This window comes from Kogia breviceps (assembly GCF_026419965.1).
Source record: "Kogia breviceps isolate mKogBre1 chromosome 20 unlocalized genomic scaffold, mKogBre1 haplotype 1 SUPER_20_unloc_1, whole genome shotgun sequence".
Taxonomy (NCBI): Eukaryota; Metazoa; Chordata; class Mammalia; order Artiodactyla; family Physeteridae; genus Kogia; species Kogia breviceps.
In genome coordinates, this window is record NW_026711560.1 from 497,501 (window position 1) to 520,000 (window position 22,500).

Here is a 22,500-nt window from a genome sequence, read left to right on the forward strand (position 1 = left end):
TCCTCCCTCCTCCCTCCCTCCTCCCTCCTCCCTCCCTCCCCCCCCACCCCCACTCCTCCCTCCCTCCCTCCCTCCTCCCTCCTCCCTCCCTCCCCCCCCCCCCCTCTCTCTCTCTCTCTCTCTCTCTCTCTCTCTCTCTCTCTCTCTCGTCTCTCTCCCCCTGCCCGCCTTCCTCCCCTCCCTTTCTCCCTTCCTCTCTTTCTCTCTCCCTCTCCCTCACCCATCCCCACTCCCCCCCCCCATCCCCGGTCGGTCATGTGGCATCCTCATTTTCCACGAGAAGTCAGGAAGCCGGAAGCGATGTTGGACTGATGTTCGCATGCTACGGAATCCCCCTTCCCCGGGGATAGCTGCGCTGCTGAAGGGGATAGCCGCGTTGCCTCTGGCGGGCCGTGGCGGGTGGCGATGGTGTCTTTTCTTCTGTATGGATAGAAATGATTTGAAGAGGAGGCAGGATGGGCCTAGGTCCACTGACTCACACCAAGGCCCTTTGGGAGCTTTTCAGTGAATCGGGACGGAACATTGCTCTCCGTGCGGGGAGGGAACCGGGATGGGGCACCCCGAGATGGACCGCTTTGGCACACACGTGAGTTGGAATTTCAGGCGCTTCGGACGCGACGGGTGGGCTACCGGGACGCTCTGCCGCTCTGCCTCCCCGCCTCTCCCTCCCTCTTCTTCCTGACCTGAAAGGAGGACCAAAATCTTCCTCCTCCAGAAGCTCAAGCTCAAGCTCAAGCTCAAGCTCAGAGCCCGCCGTTTCGTTTCGAGTCAGTGAATTCTGGCTTGGGCTTCTCCTGCGTGTGTGTGTGCGTGTGTGTGTGTGGTGGTGGTGGTGGTGGTGGTGGGGGGGGGGGGCACAGTGCACGCGTCCCCCGGCCGTGGGTTGCTCTCTTCTCGAGCTGTCTCTTGGGGACAGGAACTTCTCAGGCGACAACTCAGAAGGATCGTGGAGGGAACATCGTTTCTCCTCCCTCTCCCACGACTGATCGATGCGGACGTACACACGGGAATCTCGCGCCCCCCTTCCCCGCCCCAACTGAGAGGAGTCACCGGTACGTGGACATCCTTGCGGTCACAGACGCTCTCCGTGGCTCTTCTATGTGGCCGGGCTCCCTGGCCTTCCTTCACCGCCCCCGCCCACCCCCCGATGAAGTTGCATCATCGTTCGTAGTGTCAATGCTGTGAGGAGATAAGCTTTTCGAAATAAAATTCTCCCCGCCTTTCCTTCCCAAGGGCACCGTGAACACCTACCTACCTACTCTCGTGTGCAGTGCTTATGGACCCAGCTGGAGCAGAGGACCCTCTCCGACACACCCACGGACTCACTTGCTCCGAGTCGTCGGGGAGAGGGTGTTTGGTTCTGTGTTTTAAACTGGTGGGCCGATGACACGTCATCTCCTAGGAAGCCACCGGGTTCACCTCACCGGTTCGGGTTCGGTGGCGTGAAGTACATTTACATCCTCCTTAGGTTTGACTCTGAAAGTCTTGGGGCCCTGAGTAGGACGCCCCCAAATGTGCCTCCGTGGCGTACGGATGTTTTGGAATTAGAGTGACAACACCACACCGCGAGAGGGACGCTCTGACTCTCCTTTACTTCTCCCCTCTGAAATCAGGAAGAAAATCTCTCACGTGAAAGGGGAGGGGGGCGGGCGGGAGGTGTAGGGATCACGACGAACTGAACTGAACTGCTTTCGTGTCTCCTGAAATGTTCACGAATCATCTAAGTAGGATTGCTCATGACAAACAGAGGACATAGGTGTGGACGAGATAAGAATGTTTAAGGGGAACTTTCCCCCCAGTGCTTGTTTTCTGTAGGCCGACTTCAAGATTTTCCAGCATCTCTGGTCATCTCTGGGCTTACAGCTTGGCTAAGTGCCATGACAGGGTGAAATCTCAGCGAGTGTCTACATCATCGCCACATAAGATAAAATACTGAAACGTTCATGGCTCCACAAGTCTGAGGGTCTCCCTTCTTTGGACCTTTTACGGAGGAGAGACTGAGCATGTTCGGTTCCACGCCTAGCTAGATCTTGTGCTTTAGGGAAAGACTGTACTAGGTAGGAGCCTTGACTTCTACACAGTATTCCATGTTCACGCTGCTCACTGCGGTTGGCTTCCTTACTTTCACTGAAGGAAAAAAAAAAAAAAAAAGAAAGAAAAGAAAAAAGACAGTGTCCAAGGACGAAGCATTGTAAAGAAGGAACGTGTGTGGTCCTTCTTTAAGGACCTGAACCTGATGTCGCCATCCTCATGGGAGGAAGAGGACTTTTTTTTTTTTTTTTTTTTTTTTCCGGGGGGTGGGGGGGTGGGGGGGCGCGCGGGTGGAGGCAAATTAGGAAGTATGGAGATGAGGTTTGGGGGAAGGAGCGAGAGGTTTTAGTCCTAAAGGTAGTCATTTCTCAATGGGAAAGAAAGAAATCAAGGGACAAGCTAAAAATGGGCACAGACGATTGGAAAAGGCGTGTGAAGAAAAGAGGCTTTCGAAAGGAATCAGATCTGTGGTCAGGACTGGATGAGGATGGATACAAAGACAGAAATGACTTTTCACATCAACATTGAAACCAGTGCCAAATTAAGATTTAGTTGCCTCTCTCTGTTCAAAGGACCAGGTTTGGGTTTAGGGTTTGGGTTTTTCTTCTATCGGTCTGCTCTGTCCATCATGAGAGATTAGATTAGATTAGGAAAGGATCTTTTCCTTTATCTTTAAGGAGGGAAAGAAAGAAAGAAAGAAAGAAAGAAAGAAAGAAAGAAAGAAAGAAAGAAAGAAAGAAAGAAAGAAAGAAAGAAAGAAAGAAAGAAAGAAAGGAAGGAAGGAAGGAAGGAAGGAAGGAAGGAAAAGAAAGGAAGGACGGAAGGACGGAAGGAAGGAAGGAAGGAAGGAAGGAAGGAAGGAAGGACGGAAGGAAGGAAAGAAGGAAGAAAGAGAGAGAGAGAGAGAGAGAGAGAGAGAGAGAGAGAGAGAGAGAGAGAGAGAGAGAGAGAAAAGCTTATGTCTTTGTCAAAAGTCATCACTTATTTTCTAGGCTGCCTTTATCAGGTCTCGGAGGACTCACATCGACTTAGTCCTCTCGATAGTCAAAGAACCAGGTCTGGCTCAGAACTGAAAAAGAAGCTTCTCTCTCTGCCTAGCAAGTCTTTCCTTGGGATGCTGGTGACGTGCCTAAGGAAGCACTGTTTCACGGTGACCTATCATCTGATGAAGTGCCTTACAATCTTTTGGATATTTTGGACACACTTGCCCCCAAATTGAAGGACCGATGAAGTCCTTTGGACTTAGAGATAGGATCCAGGAGGAGAGGGCCCTCCAAGTAGCTCAAAAAATGTGTTCTCTCTCCTGAGAAATGAGAGAGATGAAACTGACTAAGTTTCTTGGGGAGGTTCGATGACACGGGAAGCGTTGTCCAAAGAGGAAGGAACGACGTGAAGTCTTCTTTGGCTTGTGTCTGTACACCGATGTGTTCTAACGGTTCCAGAAATGATGGGATCTTTCTTCCCGGAAGTCTTCTCTGCCCTGGCATAAAGGGCTGTCTGTCGTCGTCAAAATGGAGGCTCACACGAAAGGGACTGTACCCAGTATCACGGAGATGTTCTAACCGACTTTCACGCCGAGGCGGCAACAACAGCCCGTTGAAAGATGGTGGGGGTGGCGGGGCACACGTGGGTGGAGCAAGTCCATTCTGTCCTTTCAGCATCCGGTCGGGGCTATGGCAGACGGGAGACGAGACGAGACGAGACGAGACGAGATGAGACGAGACGAGACGAGACGAGACGAGACGAGACGGCGGCCCAGCCGGTTGCTCCCTGGCCAACCTCCCCCCTGCCCCTCCCTGCATTCCTTCACCCGCCCATCCCACGGTGTCTTGAAGAGGAGTCCGATTGTCAATAGACGTGGGCAGGAAGATTTTCTACGGTCTACCGGCAACGGGAACGGCGACGTCTGACCTCTCGTGCTTGTAACCCTGGGGGGTGGGGGTGGGGGTGGGGGGGAACTTTTTCTCTCTGGAAAGAAAACCTCCTCTCTCTGGATCCTCGGACCCCCAGCCACTGGACTTCATTCCACTGCCACTTATTTATTTATTTATTTATTTATTTATTTTTTGTGGGATGCGGGCCTCTCACTGTTGTGGCCTCTCCCGTGGCGGAGCACAGGCTCCGCGGCCATGGCTCACGGGCCCGGCCGCCACGCGGCGTGTGGGATCTTCCCGGACCGGGGCACGAACCCGTGTCCCCTGCATCGGCGGGCGGATCCTCAACCACTGCGCCACCGGGGAAGCCCTCCACTGCCACTTCGTAGGGGTCATCCAAACATTCTTGTGACCGTGGCTATGTTTTCCGTGTGGGTTGAGGTCTTCCCTCACCGCAAGCCTGATGTCCTCACCGTGGCACAGAGACTGTTAAAGAAACGAAATGTGCTTGCCGCCTGGGGTCTGCCTTCCACAGGCTTCCGGGTGATCAGATCGAGGCACCCCTTTCACTGGGCAAATCCTACAGTTCTTCACAGAAGCTCTTGAAAACTTTTTTGGAACCGGCACTCGTCCAGTCACGCTCAATCATCAGGCAGGGCCGGCAGAACCGATGGAAAAACTGGACTCCAAGAAGAGCAAGAATGACTTCCATGGGGTTGAGTGACCTGAGGAGGAGGAGGAGGAGGAGGAGGAGGAGGAGGAGGAGGAGGAGGAGGAGGAGGATGTGTATGACTACTTGTGTAAAATGGGACTGACTGGGGAAGCGGGGGATACTTAGGGGGTTGGGTGGGATGAACATATACACATTACTGTACATAAAATAGGGAATCAACAAGCATCTCCTACTATAGAGCACAGGATACTCTACTCAATACTTTGTAATAACCTATGAGAGAAAAGAATCTGAAAAAGAATCTTTTCAAAATTATTTATTTATTTATTTATTCATCCATTCATTCATTTATTTATATTGCGGTATGCGGGTCTCTCACTGTTGTGGCCTCTCCCGTTGTGGAGCACAGGCTCCGGACGCACAGGCTCACGGGCCTAGCTGCTCCGCGGCATGTGGGATTTTCCCGGACCGGGGCACGAACCCGTGTCCCCTGCATCGGCAGGCGGACTCTCAACCACTGCGCCACCGGGGAAGCCGCTAAAATATATATGTGTAGATATAGATAGATAGATAGATAGATAGATAGATAGATAGATAGATAGAGATTTATAAAAATCTCTGTCTCTCTGTCTCTCTGTCTCCGTCTCCGTGTCTCTCTCTCCCTCTCTCTCTCTCTCTCTCTCTCTCTCTCTCTCTCTCTATATATATATATATATATATATATATATATATACATACATACATATATATATATATATATATATATATATATATGAGAGAGGGAGGGAGGGAGAGAGAGAGAGAACTGAATCACTGTGCCGTATACCTGAAACTAACACGACATTGTAAATGAATTATATTTCAAATATTTTTAAAAAAAATCTGGAAAAAAAAAAAAGAGAGGGAGTGGGATTAGGACTGATGGTTAAATCTTTTGTTTTCCACATACAAGGGAAACAGAAACAAACAAGGAAAACCCAAGTTTCTTTTTTTATTTTTAAAGATGGATATCCATTTGGTAACTTATACCTCTGTCAGCAGGATGGAATCACTGATCTTTTTCTCCTTACCTTCCTTAATTCAGAAACTCTCAGTGAGGCTTCTTATTTCCTTGGCGATACAGCTATTTGCATACGTTACCTGGAGGCCAAAATTATGTTTCCATGAGACAGGGATACACACTTCTGGATATGAAATTCTGGTGCTACTCGTTTCCCTTAGGGTGTTGTTCTTAACCTGAAAACGGGACTGCATCCCGAAGTTTTGTGAGTTCCCTTCAATCTCTGGCTACGACTCTCTCCATGAATGTTGGCCATTTTCTCCCACCCTTTTGGCTTGGCATCACTGAGGCCTAAAACGGCCTTTTGCCTGAAGCCCTGCAGACGGAAGCTAGAGAACTTGATGAAAACCTTAGAGAAACGGCCACAACGGCTCCTATGGAAAGAATCCTCGTGCCTGTTTCTGTGAGAGCCACTCCGAAATTTGAACCAAACACCCGACGACATCATCAGAGGTATTTCAAACTTCTAAAGTTACTTCGACCCTGACATCTAGAAATCTCCTTCACACACACACACACACACACACACACACACACACACACACACACACACGAGTCACCAGCTCAGCTTTAATATGTTCCAAGGAACTTTCAGAGGAGGGAACTGTTGAGCTCCCAGAGTAGGCCGCCCCAAAATGTGCCTCCATGCTCTATTGATTATTTTGAATTCAAGTGACAAGAACCGGCCAGCACAAGAGGGACACACTGGCCCTCCTTTCTGTCCTCCTGCGGAGGAAGATCTCAAGTGAAGACATCTGCTTCCACACATGTCCATGATTCTCAAATGGTGTAGTGGGGTTTCCAGGGTCAGGAAAAGGAGGGGACACCTTTTGCCTGGAGAAAAGGCCTGTTTCTCACACGTCCTCCTCCCGTCACCTCCTCTCTCCCTCCTTCCCTCCCTGCAGTTTGGAGGGGGCAGCCTGAGGGTGGCGAAATTGGGGAAAGAAAAGAGAAAAAGCCATTCATTAAAGAGAAGCTCGAGGCAAAGTCAAAGGCTCCGACCTGACCGGAGAGCTTTCTGCATTTGAATCGAGCGATTGAACGAGGCCCTGCGGAATGAATCGTCCGGACCTCCCCTCCCCCGCTCCTGGCAAAGGTCAGTCCAAGGGGACTTAGGAAGGAGCTCTGGAGAAGGAACGGGGGTGGGGGTGGGGGTGGGGGCGGGACCAACAGACAATAGCCGCTGCCTGCCTGCCTGCCTGCCTGCCTGCCTGCCTGCCTGCCTGCCGGGTTGAGGCCTGAGGGCTGAGGGCCACGCCGCCTCCTGTAACACAATCCCTTCCAGGAAACTGCTGTGATGACTATGTGGCAGTGAATCATCAAATCCGAACTCTCTTGGCCTATTTCTGCAAAAGGCCCGAGTCTCAGCTATGACAGATTCTCTGGATTTCTTCGCACATGGACTGACCCGCACCCTCCCATTCTGTCAGATCCTCCTTTGTACACACACCTCCACTGGAAGGGCTCTTTGGCCTCGTCCAGAAAAAGAACAAGCAAAAACAAACACACAAACAGACTGAAATGATGTGTCGGTATTTATTGGAAAGAAACACGCTCCTCTCACATACTTGAGGGCAGGAAGCGGAAGGCAGGTTCTCGGCCGGAGGGGGACGGGAAACCTGAACCGACGTCGGTCAGCGGGCCGCCCCCCCCACCCCCCTTCTCTCCCACGTCACGTGGGCGTCCCTGCCCTGCTGTTGATATTTCACTTGGGAAACTTCTGTAGGCCGGCCGAGATGCCAGCTTGCTGTCCTGCTGCTTCATGTCCATCTATCTCTGTCAGCCATGCCCAAGAGGCACGTGAAATCATGGAGAGCAAATAGCACACCCAGAGCTCTCTCTCTCTCTCTCTCTCTCTCTCTCTCTCTCTCTCTCCCCCCCCGTGTGTGTGTGTGTGTGTGTGTGTGTGTGTGTGTGTGTGTGCGCGTGTGTGTGTGTTTGGATTTCCCAGGAACCTATGAGGGAGCAAAGGGAGGGCTGGGTGAAGGAATCCTGGGTGCCTGTCATCGCACACCCTGCAGAGCACCATTTATTTCCATCTCCATATCTGAAAGACACTTAGTCCTCATTTCAGCAACTTGATGGTGATTCCCCTTCTAAATACATGACAAAACCTATGAAGTACTGGACTCATTGAATCTGTAGCTGCTAACAGGGTCCAGGGAGTTTTCAATCAATGGCAGGAAAAGAAATGATCCTGAACATAAAACTGCCAAGAATTCCTATGGATGGAGTTATCGTGGACCGACCACTGGTGAGACGTGCCATGGGGGCTCGCGTTTGACAGACTGGAATGGGATAGGTAGAGCCAGTCATCCCATGTTTTACCTCGAGCTGCAGAAGCAGAGAATATCATCTAAAAGCCTACCTTCATGGTATCTCAGTGCTCAGGGCTCTTCCTTCTCAGGGATCTTGTGTTCTGTAGGGATAATTCACGTGCTGGGGCAGTAGGTTCCCAGTATCATCTTGTGAAATGGATTAAATGATGTCTTCCTTTTGAAAAGATAAAGACTATTTGGAAAAGTTATTAACAGTGAACGCGTGACGTTATCCTCTCTGATCTATAAAGTAGAGTTGACCGTTGAACCACCAACATGGAGGGTTACGGCTGCCGACCCCGACCCCACGCGCTGTGAGCGTCCATGGATAACTTCACACTCAGGGCCCTGTATCTGCGCTTCCACCTCCGGGGACTCAGCAACCGACCACAGATCCTGCAGTGCCATAGTGCACACCTATGGAAAATATCCACCTATGAGTCACACGCACACGCACACACACACACACCCACACACACACCCACACCCCCACACACCCACACACATCACCCCCACCGCCCCCCCACACACACACACTTCACAGTGCTGTTGGGCAACGGCCCTAGCACAACCTGAGAGCCTTCGTGGTATTCGGACTCCATTACCTTTGGTGTGTGTGTGTGTGTGTGTGTGTGTGTGTGTGTGTGTGTGTGTGTTCGTGTGTTCTTTTACCTTTAGTTTTGAGGACAGAGGTAGGGCCGAAAAGAGGTGAGCAAAGCCTTCCCCTGGAACCTGAGGAGGTGTTTAAGGGTTCTGGTTGGCAGATCACCAGTGTGCTGAGTGCCAGGTCCTGGGGACAGAGCTTCTCGAAAGAAAGAATGTGCTTCTTTGTGTCTTGGTGACCTTCCGACCGACCGACCGACCCTGGTGGGATGTGGAGCCCATCCGTGGGAAGGGCCCTTCTCGCCTGGGTCTCGGGAGGATCCTGGGTGCAGAGAGCTCCGCCCTCTACCTTGTATTTTGCCCGTGGAGTGGAGTTGGACGGTGTTTCTAAAGACTCACGCCGGGATACCAGGTTCTGCCGATTCCGGGACCGAAATAGGTCCTGCTCCATCCCCTCTCTCCCTCTCCCCTCTACTGCCTTCGTTCAGGCTCGCACCTCACCGGTCTCTGTCCTGGCTGGGCCTCTGACGACCCTGCCGGCCTCTACCCTGGCCCCTGCTCCCTTGGTTTCCGTGCCGCGTAGAGAGCCATGGTCCTCAAAAGGCAACTGGTCACCTTCTCCCTTTTGTGGAGTCAGTCCTGGCATGGCTCCTCCTGGCCTGGACGTTAACATCACGTGCAACGACTGACAGACTGTGTCCTTCCTCCCGGCCTGATCTTCTACAGGCTCCCCGCCGAAAAGGGGGGGTAAAAGTCCGCGTGTCTTCCCAAAGTTGAAGATTGGACACGCCTGCCTGGCCGATCGATTCCTAGCTCCGCCACTTGGGAAACCTACTGGATCTTCTGTCGAGACCGCAGAGACATCTTCCTTCGCGGTGCGGTCGTCGGCAGCGGTTCTCTAAGCCGGCCCCGACCGTGTCGGAAAGATGTGTCCCTCCGCCTGTCGAGGACCCGACGAGAGTCAGATACCTTAAGCTCGGTGACTTCCCTGCTGTCTCCCTTTCTGTGGCACAAGCCCATATCCCTGGGTGAGCCCTGTCTTCGCGTGGGCGTGACTTGGCACCACGGTCCGGAGGTCGTGGTGGAAGATCGTGTGCCCACGAAGAAGAGATCCTTGCTCCCGGGGGGGGGGGGGGGGGGGGCGGGGGACGTGGACTCTGGGCATCTAGCGTCCATCTTCTCCACGTTCTTCTGAACCCTGCTCTCCCTCTTTCCGCCCCACAGCTCGCCTGATGGTTCGTGGGGAGATGACATCCCAGCCGGCGAGAGCCAAATGATCTTCCCAACGCACGAGAAAAGGAGAGGCGCGGGCCCGGATCCGTCTTAATTTTCTATGCCTAAGAATTTCTAAGAGTTCTCATCCTCCTTTGGCATCGCCCGCGCCCCCCACCCACCCACCCCCCCCTCACCCACCCCCACTCACACACACACACCCCCCCCCCCACACACACACACACACTCCGCACCCCCGCCAGAGTATAGTTGCTTTTTCAGATTGCCTCTCTTTGCTCAGATCCAACAGAAGAGATGTTAGGTTCGGACGCTTCTCTGGGTCTTTCTTTGTTTTCTTAGGAGGGCTCCCCGTGTCGCATGAAACTCAGAAGAAATACATGCGTAAGCTTCTCTCCTTGTGAGTCTGTTATAACACGTGGAAGATCATTTAAAGATCCGGAGGAGGCAAACTAGGATTCACGCACCCAAAGTGGAGCCGGGTGGCCGGTGGGAACGGGGTTCCAGGTGCCTTCCTGTTTGGGGGAGGGGGAGATCTCCCCCTCTACCCCTCTTGAGTTCCTGTGGCTGGACTCATTCTAAAATGGGCCCGATGGGCTTCCCTGGTGGCAAAGTGGTCGAGAGTCCGCCTGCCGATGCAGGGGACACAGGTTTGTGCCCCGGTCCGGGAGGATCCCACGTGCCGTGGAGCAGCTAGGCCCGTGAGCCGTGGCCGCTGAGCCTGCGTGTCCGGAGCCTGTGCTCCGCGACGGGAGAGGCCACAAGAGTGAGAGGCCCGTGTAATGCAAAAAAATAAAAATAAAAATAAAGTAACATGGGCCCAAGGCGCGGAGAGACGAAGGTGTGTGGGGGGAGCGGGGTGACCTTTCCTTTCATTCGAGGGCTGAGAAGTGGCTGAAGCGGGCGGCGTCTCTCCTGCTCAGACCGAGGAACGAACGGTACATGGGTGAGACAGACAGGGAACCGGACCGAGAGACTTAGGTTTTGGGGTGTGCCGTGAGCGAACGAGCGAGCGAAGGAAGAAGCTAAACAGAGCTCGGGTTTGCGGTGGTCCGCAGTGTTTGTCTCCGAAGGTTTCTCGGGCCCGAATGCCCTAATTTGCCGATCGCGGCGGCGGCCTCCTACCTCCGGAGGCAGGGAGTGCACCTTTCAGCCGAGAGATGGATGTCTCGCTTTCAGGGAGACACAGAGGAGAATCCCAGTGTCCCTCGGACAAACGTGGCTGCTTCTGGAGTCCCCCTTCGCTCAAAATCGTCAATGTGCCACGGAGGCCCGTTTTGGGGTGGCCGATCCTGGGCCCAACACCCTTCTCACGGAGAACAGGAATGGTCAGAACGGACGGTATCAAAGTCCAGGGCGCCACCAGCCTGTTTCAAAGACCTATCTGCCAGCAGCAGCTGTTAGCTGTAACCTCGTACTTTCCGAGTCCCCTCCACATACCCCCCCCCCGCCCCACCGCCGCCGCCGCCCCCGCCGCCACTTTGCCATCTTGGCCAATCCCAACGGATCCTCGCTTCACGAGCACCCTTACTGCTTGCCAGCTTCAGGGTGAACAGATCAGGTCGGCCGGCGGGGTGGTGGTGGTGGTGGTGGTGGTGGTGGTGGATCACGGTGGATGAATAGGAGGAGCGGAGAGGACGTGTAAGGCAGGGAATCTCTCCAAAGGTGGGCTCTTGGTGGGACGGAAACAAACGTTTTCTGTTTTCTTTTCTTTTCTTTTCTTTTTTTTTTTTTTTTTTTTTTTGTGGTACGCGGGCCTCTCACTGTCGTGGCCTCTCCCGTTGCGGAGCACAGGCTCCGGATGCGCAGGCTCAGTGGCCGTGGCTCATGGGCCTAGCCGCTCCGCGACATGTGGGGTCTTCCCGGACCGGGGCACGAACCCGTGGCCCCTGCATTGGCAGGCGGATTCTCAACCACTGCACCACCGGGGAAGCCCGGAAACAAACGTTTTGAATAGGGCACTGCCTGAGATTGGGGGTGAATCGGAGGGACCTCTACGGGGCCCCCCCCACCCCCTCCCCACCATGAAAGGGCCCCACACAAGCCTGCCCTTTTTACCCCAGTTGAAAACCCTCTCTAAAACCAGAAGGCCAAAAGAAGAATGACCGTGAGAGATCTGACCGGCCATCGCTTGGGACAACAGTGAGGCCAGTGAACCCAGTGAAAAGTGGACAGAGGGGCCTAGGTCCCTTGGCTCGACCCCTTCGCTGAGAAGCCAAAGCCTTTTACACGGGGATGAGCTTTTGCACACTTAGGTTTCTTCGGCCGGTGCAACGTTCACGAAACACGCCAAAGGAAGATGATCGAACGATGGACGTGTTTGTTGTCTGCCTGAGCCCACACGATACGAAATAGAAACTGGGGGAGGGTGTGTGTGCTGATGTTCGGGGTCTGGTGGGAGAAATCCTGGAGGGTTTTTGCCCTTAGGGTGCCTTGGTCTGGGGTTGACTTGTGTGCGCTGAGAAAGAGGGCCGTTATTGAAGGCGCTGTGCAGATTTTGGACACCCTGATCCATGGAACCCTGAAGTTTGGGAACCTAGAAATCTTTTGGTCTGCATTTGAGTTGGAAATCATCTCCTCGACAGAAAGAAGTACATAGAAGGAGGAGGAGGAGGAGGAAGAGGGGGAGGGGGAGGGGGAGGGGGAGGGGAAATGGAATTGCATGAGCAGATCAGCCCTGGGGGCCTGAGTCTCAGACACACACAGACACACACACAGACACACAGACACAGACACAGACACAGACACACACACACACACACACACACACACACACACACACACACACACGAGGCTCGCGGGAGTAAAAGAAGATGAACTTTTCCTCTGTGGACACCCACCCACGACTATACCTAGTTGTCCCAAGACGAGAAGCTCAGCTGTACATTGAACCCTTATCTGTTCCTGTGCTTTCTTGCCGAACATTCTCATGCGCTTCTTTCCCCTCGTGGAAGCACTTGGTATTCCCCACAGGTAGCCACCGTGGAACCAGCTGCTGATGATCCAAGAATTTGGAGGATTTCTGGAAATGATCAGTGATCCCGAGACAAACTCTCCCTTTCGTGATCCAAGCAACTCGGGGGGTGGGGGGGGTGGGGCTGCCTCTCACCCCCACCCCACCCACCGCCTTCTCCCTTGTGTACAAGCTATCTCTTTTAATTAAAAAAAAAAAAAAAAAAAAAAAAAAAAAAAAAAAAAGTTTTGCCGTGCTAGCCTTAGAAGCCTTGTGGAAACGACCTTCATTTTTCTGGTACTGCTGTGCCAGAATCTGGAAAGGGCCTGGTAACAGGTACTGTATGTCTGTAGCTCCCTTCTAGAGCTGGCCTGTTTCTGCGTAGGGATCCGAGTGCCACAATGAACTCGTGAGAGAGCTCTCTTGAATGGCTTAGAAGGGAGCACTCCGGAATTCAGTCCACTAGAAAGGGAAGGGACCCAAAGGTTTTAGGCAAGTTCAGGTGGTGATCTAGGCTGAACCCTTCAGCCGAGAATAGCCAAGGTCAAGGTATGGGTTTTATGAAACTAGGCATGTCTTTAGCGTGATCAGCGTTCGAGGTCATCCTTTCCTTCTATCTACGTCGACCCCAAATCCAGTAAGTTCACGGGAGTGAACCAGATTCGTCGGCAAGAAAAAGAACTTGGGGATGATGGCTGACATCATCGTCTGAAGTCTCAGGAAGTGTTCACGGGCCATCTCGTCGTCATGGGATCTCGAACAAGTGATGTCGATAGCTCTAGGTGCAGGAACTCCTTAAGAAGCGTTATGTTTTGTGGTATGTCTACTTAAAAACAGTCTCGCCCAGACCTTTTGGGTCACTTTAGAAACTTCAGAGTTGGCATAAGTGGAATGATGGGGAATTCGTGGAATGTCTGGATCCTTTCCAAAGATAACCTATGGAAACGTTCGTTCATGGCTCGACAAGTCTCAGTGGACCTACTTCTGTCTCCTTATTACAGAAAGACTAAAGATGTTTCGATGTATGAGTCCACACCTCTGGCATCACTCTGGGGAAAAGAAAACATTTTTAAAAAGTGACACTGTGTGAAAATGTATGCTGGTGAAATGGAATCATCCCTTTGCCAGTCCAGAATCACTGGTGTCACAGACGCCGTTCACCCTGGCTTCCTAGTTCCTGTTCATGACCGATTCAGGTTTCTGAGGGTTCCGAATTCTGATTGTCCTTTTCTTGTTTTCTTCTCCATTCGTGTCTCAAAGAACTTTACGTTCCAAAAATATTTTTTAACCTACCAAATCATAGATTGTCCGTTTGTCACAAAAACTTTTAGGTTGAGAGATCTTTTCTTTCTTCCTTCCTTCCTTTCTTCCTTCCTTCCTTCCTTCCTTCCTTCCTTCCTTCCTTCCTTCCTTCCTTCCTTCCTTCGTCCCTCCCTCCCTCCCTCTCCTCTCCTCTCCTCTTGTCTCCTCTCCTCTCCTCTCCTTCCTCTCTCTCTCTCTCTCTCTCTCTCTCCTCTTTCTTTCTTTCTTTCTTTCTTTCTTTCTTTCTTTCTTTCTTTCTTTCTTTCTTTCTTTCTTTCTTTCTTTCTTTCTTTCTTTCTTTTTCTTTCTTTCTTTCTATCCCCCAAGTCTGTGCGTTGTGTTTCTTTCACTTTGTTCTGTTCCTAGGTACTAGGGATTTCTTTTAAATTCCATTAGCTTAAATAAGGGGCTTTGCAATTTTTGGCGAAAGCACCAGAAATGTATTTTCTCATTGAGTGTCGGAATGTTGTTTGCCGTGGATGAGGCAGGCTCTCCTTCTGCCAGATGACTGACGATTGGATGGAGGACAAGAGTACACGTGAGTAGGATCACGAACACTTACTGACGTTTCAGAGGACCTTAAATGAAAAACAGAGAAGCCTAGCCTCCCCCCTCCCCGCCCTGTAAAATTCGTCTGAAGTGGAGAGAAGACCTTGTTAAAAAATCATTTTGCTTTTCGTTCGATCCACATGGTGCGTGGATTTCCTAGCAGAAACTTAAGCGAGGTGTGTGTTCATCATTCAGCAGAATTCTAATTCTCTAGTTCTAAGGAAAACTACTCCAACGCTTGAGGAAGTCACCTTCCCGTGCAATCCTTAGGGAAAGCTCCCACCAAATTTAAGGATAGGAAATTTGGTTTGTAAACAAACGAGAGTCTTCATTTGGCGACCTTTGGTAAAAGTGGGGTGGGGGGGTTGTCTCACTTTCCATGGTTCCACTGTGCACACATTTCAATGACTAGGTGAAATCGCACCAAGAGCCTAACTACGTGTTTCAAATGTCAGTTTCCGCGATGGATGAACGGTAGCTGCGTCAAGTTCAAAGTCTGCTGCTTCCCGTTCGGTCTGCAGTGACTCCACCGATAACAAACGTGCGTGCCCCGTGTCCGGGGACCGATCCTCTTTCAGAGCCTGTCGGTGATTGCCTGGCGTGTATGTGTCTGTTTCCCAGGTCACACGCAGTGTGTCGTTGTGTTGCCCCCCGCCCCGGTCTGGTCTCCCCCGTCCATGGAAAATAAAAAGAAAGAATTGCCCGGGAACGACGAAAGTGCGGCTAAGAAACCCAAAATGATGACGCTGGGAGTCATCACTTGGATGGGGTTAGGAGACACCTGGGCATGCCTAGGACAACGCTGCCACCGTGTGAGAGACCAGCGCAAGGAGAGCTGAAGAAAACAAAGAAAAAAAAGGAGGAGGAGGAAGGGGAGGAGGAGGAGGAGGAGGAGGAGGAGGAGGAGGAGGAGGAGGAGGAGGAGGAGGAGGAAGAGGGTGGGGGGCGGGCGGGGGTGCGGGTGGGGGGAGGACAGGCTGAAGATGTCTCCAGGCGATGACGTTGGTGAAACCGTTCCCATTCAGAAAAGCACTTCCAGAGAAGAGAGTTCAGGACCCAGAGGGCACAAAGGGTTATCGTGTTGGAGGCTGATCTTCAGTTAGGGGAATAACAAGCAAACACACAAAACCTAGGACTGCTTATCCAGATGTAGAAAAGATACCACGCCAAGAAGGCAGGCAGGAGAGCAATGTTGAAGATTGCTGTTCCTAGGACCTTCCAAAATGAATCGGAGGCTTTCATGGCATGCTTTCTGTGACGGTCCACCACTCAATAAATCGTACTTTGGCTCTCTTTTTATTTCTCTACCTTTTAAATGGTGAGCGAGTAAGAGAGTTTTAAAATGTTTTGATAGGATTTTTTTTTTTTTTTTTTTTTTTTTTTTTTGTGGTACGCGGGCCTCTCACTGTTGTGGCCTCTCCCATTGCGGAGCACAGGCTCCGGACGCGCAGGCCCAGCGGCCATGGCTCACGGGCCCAGCCGCTCCGCGGCATGTGGGATCTTCCCGGACCAGGGCACGAACCCGTGTCCCCTGCATCGGCAGGCGGACTCTCAACCACTGCGCCACCAGGGAAGCCCCCTGATAGGATTTTTGAATGTCGTGGGAGAACGGTATTTTCCCCCCGTGGATGAACAAGATTGCTTTTTCGAGCTTCACCTTTCACGGTCATTTTAGGGTCCTGAACTGCCCTGCCAAGTGAGCCCTGTGTGTCGCTGTGTCCCTTCAGAAGGGTTGGTGCTTGATGACATCATGATATCGAAATCTTGATGGTTGACTTACAGGACCACTGTTGGGAGTTTGTTTGTCGTCTTAATCTTCCTTACCTACTGCACTCACGTGACTGTCCACTCTTTGTCTCACTTCTCTCTCCGCACCCCCACCCCCCACCCCCCACCCCCCACCCGGTCCTTCTCTCATAGATATAGACGTACGGGCACAGAGAGCGCTAACAGTGCGTCCGTACCTATCTCTCCATCGTTACAGGTGTTGGTACAGATAGACATGTACGTGTCGTCTTTACCCCCTCCGTGGGCACTTAGTGGAGTTGCTGGGTCGCATGGTAGTTTTCTGTGCAGTGTTTTGAGGGACTTCCTTTCTGTTTTCCATACTGCTGTCTTTTGTCGGAGAGCCGTTCTCTCACCCGCCGGGTGACATCTCTGAGTCCTCCCTCCGGCGTGCCACGGTGGTGGTGGTCTCTCTCAGCTTGAAAAATACGTGTTGGATCGGGAGGAAGGAGGCACTTTTTCTGCTTGTACGAACTTGCTGTCGCAACTCCAGATCCTGTGCCTGTCCGAATATCTTCGTCCAGAGAGATGCGTGTGTGCGCTTTTTTCGTTGCCCCGTTGAATTCTTTCACTAAAAGAGGTTTTCTGTTTTATTTCTGTTTGTTTTGTTGTTGTGTTTTGTTTGTTTGGTTTTTACTAAGAAAGTTGTGTTCTTTCTTTCTTTCTTTTTTCTTTTTTTCTTTTTTTCTCTTCTTCTTTTTTTTCTCTAATGAAAATGTTCTGTTCTGGCCTCCTGCCCACTTTTCTCACTGGGTCGCTTGTTTTCTGGAGGCTGAATTGTGTGAGGTCTTGGTCTGTTTTGGATAGGCTCCCCTGACGGGATGTGCTTGGGCTTGTCCTAGGCCTTTATACGTCCACGTCCACGTATACGTATGCCACAAGCGTACGTAATGTGTGTACGTATGCGATACGTGCACGCTTTTCTCTTTGTTTTAAAGGCCAGAGAAGTTCTACAGCTTGACTTCTTGGTTGGTATGGTTTGGTGTGGTCCTGGTGGGACTACGGTTCGCTGTCAGTACTCACCGCACTCCACACACACACGCACGCACGCACACGCACACACACGCTCACACACACTCGCACTCAGAGTGTTGCCTTGTGTCGACGTACCGGAACTCAGTTTCTTTAGTGGATGGCTATTGACTCCACCCTCGCCCCCTCCCCACCAGCCGCCCGCATTCCCCCAACCCCCGCCTCACCCGCCCCCACCCCCCCCACCCCCGCCCGGCCCGTGATGGATCGTGGTCAGTCCGTTATGAAATCCATGTTCTCGTGACCGCAAGTGCATTTTCCCCACCCTCGCAGCACCCATGTGTTGTCTTTGGACGAATTCCTGCGTTGTTCCCTGAGCGCTTGCCTGGTTTCGGTTTGCCAGTCCCCGACTTCCGTCCCTCTCTCTCTCCCTCCCTCCCTCCCTCCGTCCGTCCCTCCGTCCTTACATCCGTCCCTCCGTCCCTCCGTCCCTCCATCCGTCCCTCCCTCCCTCCCTCCCTCCCTCCCTCCCTCCCTCCCTCCCTCCCTCCCCCCCGTCCGGGCAGCCGGGGATCTTGCTCGTGCCCCTCTGGGCAACCCGTGCCGGGCGCCCCGGGCCCCGCCGGCGTCTCCGCGGGATTTCCCCCCCGCCCAGGAATCGCGTTGGGGAGCGCGTCTCCTCCGAGACAGCCTCCCGGCGACATCTCCCCGGCTTCCCCCGCCCCCCACCCCCCCACCCCCGTCTGCTGCCCGGGTCGCACCGTGTCGTGTCGTGCCGACCGGGGAGCTAGCTCCGAGATGGACGACACGGGGCCGCCGCGCCAGACGCCCGCCGCCTCGTCCCGGGCTGAGCTCGGGCGTTTGGGCGGCCCGGCGCTGCCGCCGCGTCCTCGGTGGCCGGCCGGCGACAGGGATCCGGCCCGGGGACGTTGGAGCCGGTTGTCGGGAGCCACCTGGCGGCCGCTTTTATATTGTCCCTTGTCTCTGGAGCTTCGGCGACCTTCGTGAGGGCTGTGAGTCGGCCGCCGGGCCCGAGGCAGAGTTCCGGCAGCCAGGCGACGCTGGTGGCCACTGTCCCGGTGGCGCCCAGGCGTGGGCGCCTCCTGCTGTCGCTTGAGATTGGGCGTGCAGGTCTATGAGGGTGTGACCGTCGCCGCGCTCTCGAGCCGCTCTGGGGGACCGCCTGGCCCGGTCGACCAGCATCCGTCCGCTCCCCTCCGGCCGCGGGGACCGACCCGGCCACCCGACACGACCTGGGCCGGGCCGCCGCGGTGGGAAGGGAGAGGGTCTTCCGCGCCCTCCGGAGCGCCTGCGGATGGGCGGTCGGTCGGGCTTTCTCCTGGCTCACCCTTTGGAGCGTTCATTCCCCGACCCCCCCACCCTCCCTTCCTCTCTTCCGCGGTCCCCACAGCGCCCCGCTCCGGAAGGTGGGGGACCGGCCCGGGCCCGTGCGTTTAGGTTAGGCCGGTGGCGGGCGCGACGGGCTCGGTGGCGGGCGCGCGTGGGGCCCCTCCCGGTGGTCGGATTCTTTCTCACCGATGTTTGGCCGAGTCGGACTCGGGAGGTGGGGACCGGCCTGGGCCGCGAGGGGTGACCCGGAGAGACCGGCCCGGGCCCGGGCCCGGGCCCGGGTGCGGTCCCTCCCTCGTGGGCTCTGGTCGCCTGGGAGGCGCCTCCCGGGGCAAAATGTTTCCAAGTGCCCCTGGGTCCGTGGACGTGGACGGACCGGGCCTTGCTCGCGCGGGTGGCCGGGGAGGGCGCACCCGGCCCTTCAGCGTGCCCACGGGGGGTCCTGGTCGGCGGACTTTGAGTTTTTTCTCACCCTCCCTCCCCCGCCCCCTCTCCTCCACCCGCCGCGAGTCCCGGCCTGGGTGGGGGTGGGGACCGGCCCGCCCGAGCCGTCCTGGGTGGCCCGGATAGGGCGGCCCGGGCCCGGGCGCGGTCCCCCGTGGGGCCCGCTCGTCGGAGACGGCCGAGTGAGATATTTCTTTTCCTTTCACCAAGTCTTGGCCCGGAGACTCGGAGGGACCGGTACCTGCCCGTGCGGGTGAACCGGGGAGGGCGACCCGGCTCGCGGCCCTCTCCCACGTTTGCCCGCCCCGCTTGGCCCGCCCCCCCTCCCCCCCCCACCCCCCCCCCCCACTCCCCCCAAGCTCCTCGGGTCGACCAGATGGCCCCGAGAGCTCCGGGGCTGGTGTGGATGGGGAAGTGTTGGGGACAGGCGGCCGGACCGAGGTCCCGGGGACCCCCCCTGCGACGCGTGCGTGGGCCCCGCTGCCGGGCGCCGTGATTTTTTTCGCCCGAAATGGGCCTTTTTTGCCACCAGATAGGTGCTGACACGGTCTTCTCTGGCGTCTGTCGCTGAGGACTTTGGGAGTCTGGACGCGCGCAGGGTTCTGGGCTTTGGATCGCCGTCTGGTGGCCGAGCCGACCCTCGCCACTTGAGCCGCCCGCCTGGGCCTGCGCGCCGGCTCTCGTGTGTGCGTCCGGCTGACCCGACCCGCGGTGCCGCCTCCGGTCTCTGGCTCACCCGAGGGCGGCGGGGCGGCGGGGCGTTGGGTCTTCTACCCCGTGTGACTCCCCTCCCCGCCGCAGGCACCCGGTGGTGGCTGAGACGACGACCCCACCCCGCAGGCTCCGTGCCACGTGTCAGGCGTTCTCCTCACTCGCGGGGTCGTCGGCCACTTTTGCCTGAGAGGAAAAAAAAAAAAAAAAAAAGAAAGAGGGGGTTTGGGGTGCCGCCGGTGAGGCCGAAGCAGGCTCCTCTGGTGATGGTCCTCGCTGTGTGTGCCCCTCCCCTTCGGGGCCGGGTGGTCCCTGGCTCTCTGGCATGACTGATCGATGTGGTGATGTCGCGCTCTCCTGGGCCGGGCCTTAAGGTCGCGCCAGACGAGGGACGGACGTTCTTGGCGAACGGGACCGCTCTTCTCGTTCTGTCCGCGGGCCTCCCCGCCTCTCTCCTCACGCTCTCCCGGCCTGTCGAGGGGTGTGGGGAAGGGCAGGGGTGGTGGTCCCCGGCCCTGACCTTCGGCCTCCCGCCCCCTGCCTCACGGCGTGGGTGGCGGGGCCGTGGTCCTCGGACGCAGCAGACGCTCTCGCTTCGCCTCCTCGGCGTGTTGCCCCCGTGGGCGGTCCTCCCCGCGTTGGTGGGGGGGTGCCGTCCCGCCGCTGCGCCGCGCGCCCCTGCCGGCGCGTGAGCGTGCCTCGTTCGATCCTCTGTGGTGCCCCTGGAGCGCTCCAGGTCGTCCCTCAGGTGCCCGAGGCCGAGCGGTGGTGTCGTTCCCTTCTCCCAGCGTGCTCCTCGGGGTCCCCGCCGCCGCGGTGGTGCGTCCCGTGAGTGGCTCTCTTGGGGGGGTCGAGACGGTAAGGGAGGCGTGCCTCTGTTTTCCCTCCCTCGGTTGGGGGAAACAGGGGCCGCCTCGTCGCGGTCGTCCTCCCACGGTGTTGCTGTGGCACGGGGGGACTGACTCGGGCCAGGCGAGCGTCCGCGTGTGCCCACCCTCCACCCCCACGTGTGTGTGTGTTTGTGGCGGTCGGGGGGGAGGGGGTCGCACGCGGGCGTGGGTGGCGAGCGCGTTGGGCCGGGGCCTGTGAGAGAAGGGGGTCTTTCCGCCCCTCTCGGGCGTGCTCCCTCCTCTCGGGGCCCCCGATGGACGGGCCTGGGGGCGGCGGAGGTTGTGCCCCCGGCTGTGGCCGCGAACGCTCCTCTGGGCCTCGTGCTTACCCATACCGCAGACCCCTCTCCCAAACCCCGCCCAGTCGTGGACTTTGGCGGCTCGTGGAGCGCCTCCGTGGGCGGGCCCGAAGGGGAGACGATGGGTTGGGGGGACGACGCCCCCTCGGTGAGGAAACCTTCTCTAGCGATCCGAGAGGGAGCCTTGGGGTACCGGACCCCCCAGCCGCTGCCCCTCCCGCGCGTGCAGTGGCCACGGTGTTGGCGACTGCCAGAGCACGTGGGCGGAGCCCCTCGCCTTCGCGGCGGGAGGGTTCTCTGCGCCGGCCCCGCGGTGGGGCCGGGCGCCGCTCTTTGCCTACCGCGGCCCGCGCCTCCCCCCCTCTGAGTCGGGGGAGGGTCCCGCCAAGGCCGGGCGTCCGGCGCGGGGCCGCGCGTGCGCGTGCGTGCGCGTGCGCGTGCGGTGACACACCCCCCTCTCGGTGGCGAGGCCGAGGGGGGCGGGCGGGGACGCCCGGGCGTCCCGACGACTCCCTAGTCCCGCAGCCGCGAGGAGCCCGTCGCGCCTGCCCTCGCCGCGAGTCGGCAGCCGGTGGCGGTGTTGCGGGCACGGTGCGGGCCGCCTCGCTCGGGGGCGTTCACCCGGGGCGCGGGCCCCGGGGGTCGGACTCGGACGACGGCGGATCTGGCGAGGACGGAGGGGTTTGAGCTCGGTTGGACGGACGGGGTCCCTCCGCGGTACGCGGGGGGACCGTCGCACGCGGGGCCTGGCGGCGGGGCCGGGTCGTGGGAGGCCCCGGGGTGGCTGGGGCCGGCCGGCGTCTCAGGCGTCGTGGGACCGCCCTCGTGTGTGTGGCGGTGGGACCCCGCGCTTGTTTTCCTGGTGGCCCGGTCGTGCCTCGGCACTTTCCCTCCCTGGGCGGGCGCCCCGCGCCCCTGCCCCGCGGCCCTCGCCGTGTGCGCGTGCCGCCCCCTCCCCGTCGCCGTCGACGCCGCCGCCGCCCCCTCCCCCGGCCCACCCCACCCCACCCCACCCGGCCGCACCGCGTCCCCCTTCCACCGTCTGGGACCGAGCCGTCCTCGCCCACGTGAGGGTGTCGCCCCCCCCCCGCCACGGCCGCCTCGGCCGGCGGGCGGCGTCCCCGGGTGGAGAGCTCACGGTTCCCGAGGCGGAGAAGTCGGGCGCGGCAGCGGAGGGGTGTGTGTGTGTGTGTGTGGTGGGGGGCCCGCGAGGTGGGGCGGACCGGTGCGCGCGCGCGGGAAGAGTGTTGTCGCGGGCAGGCCGCGGCTCGTGGGTGTTTGGCGGGGGGAGGTCGCGAGCCCCGCGAGGGGGGACCCGTGGGGGGGCCGAGGAAAGGCCAGTCGGCGTCCTGGGTGCCGCGGGACCGCCCCTGCGCTGGAGGCCTCTGGCGGTGAGACCCCGTGTCATGCCCCGGTGGCCGACTCGCGTCCGGGCCCTTAGGAACGGGCACCCCCG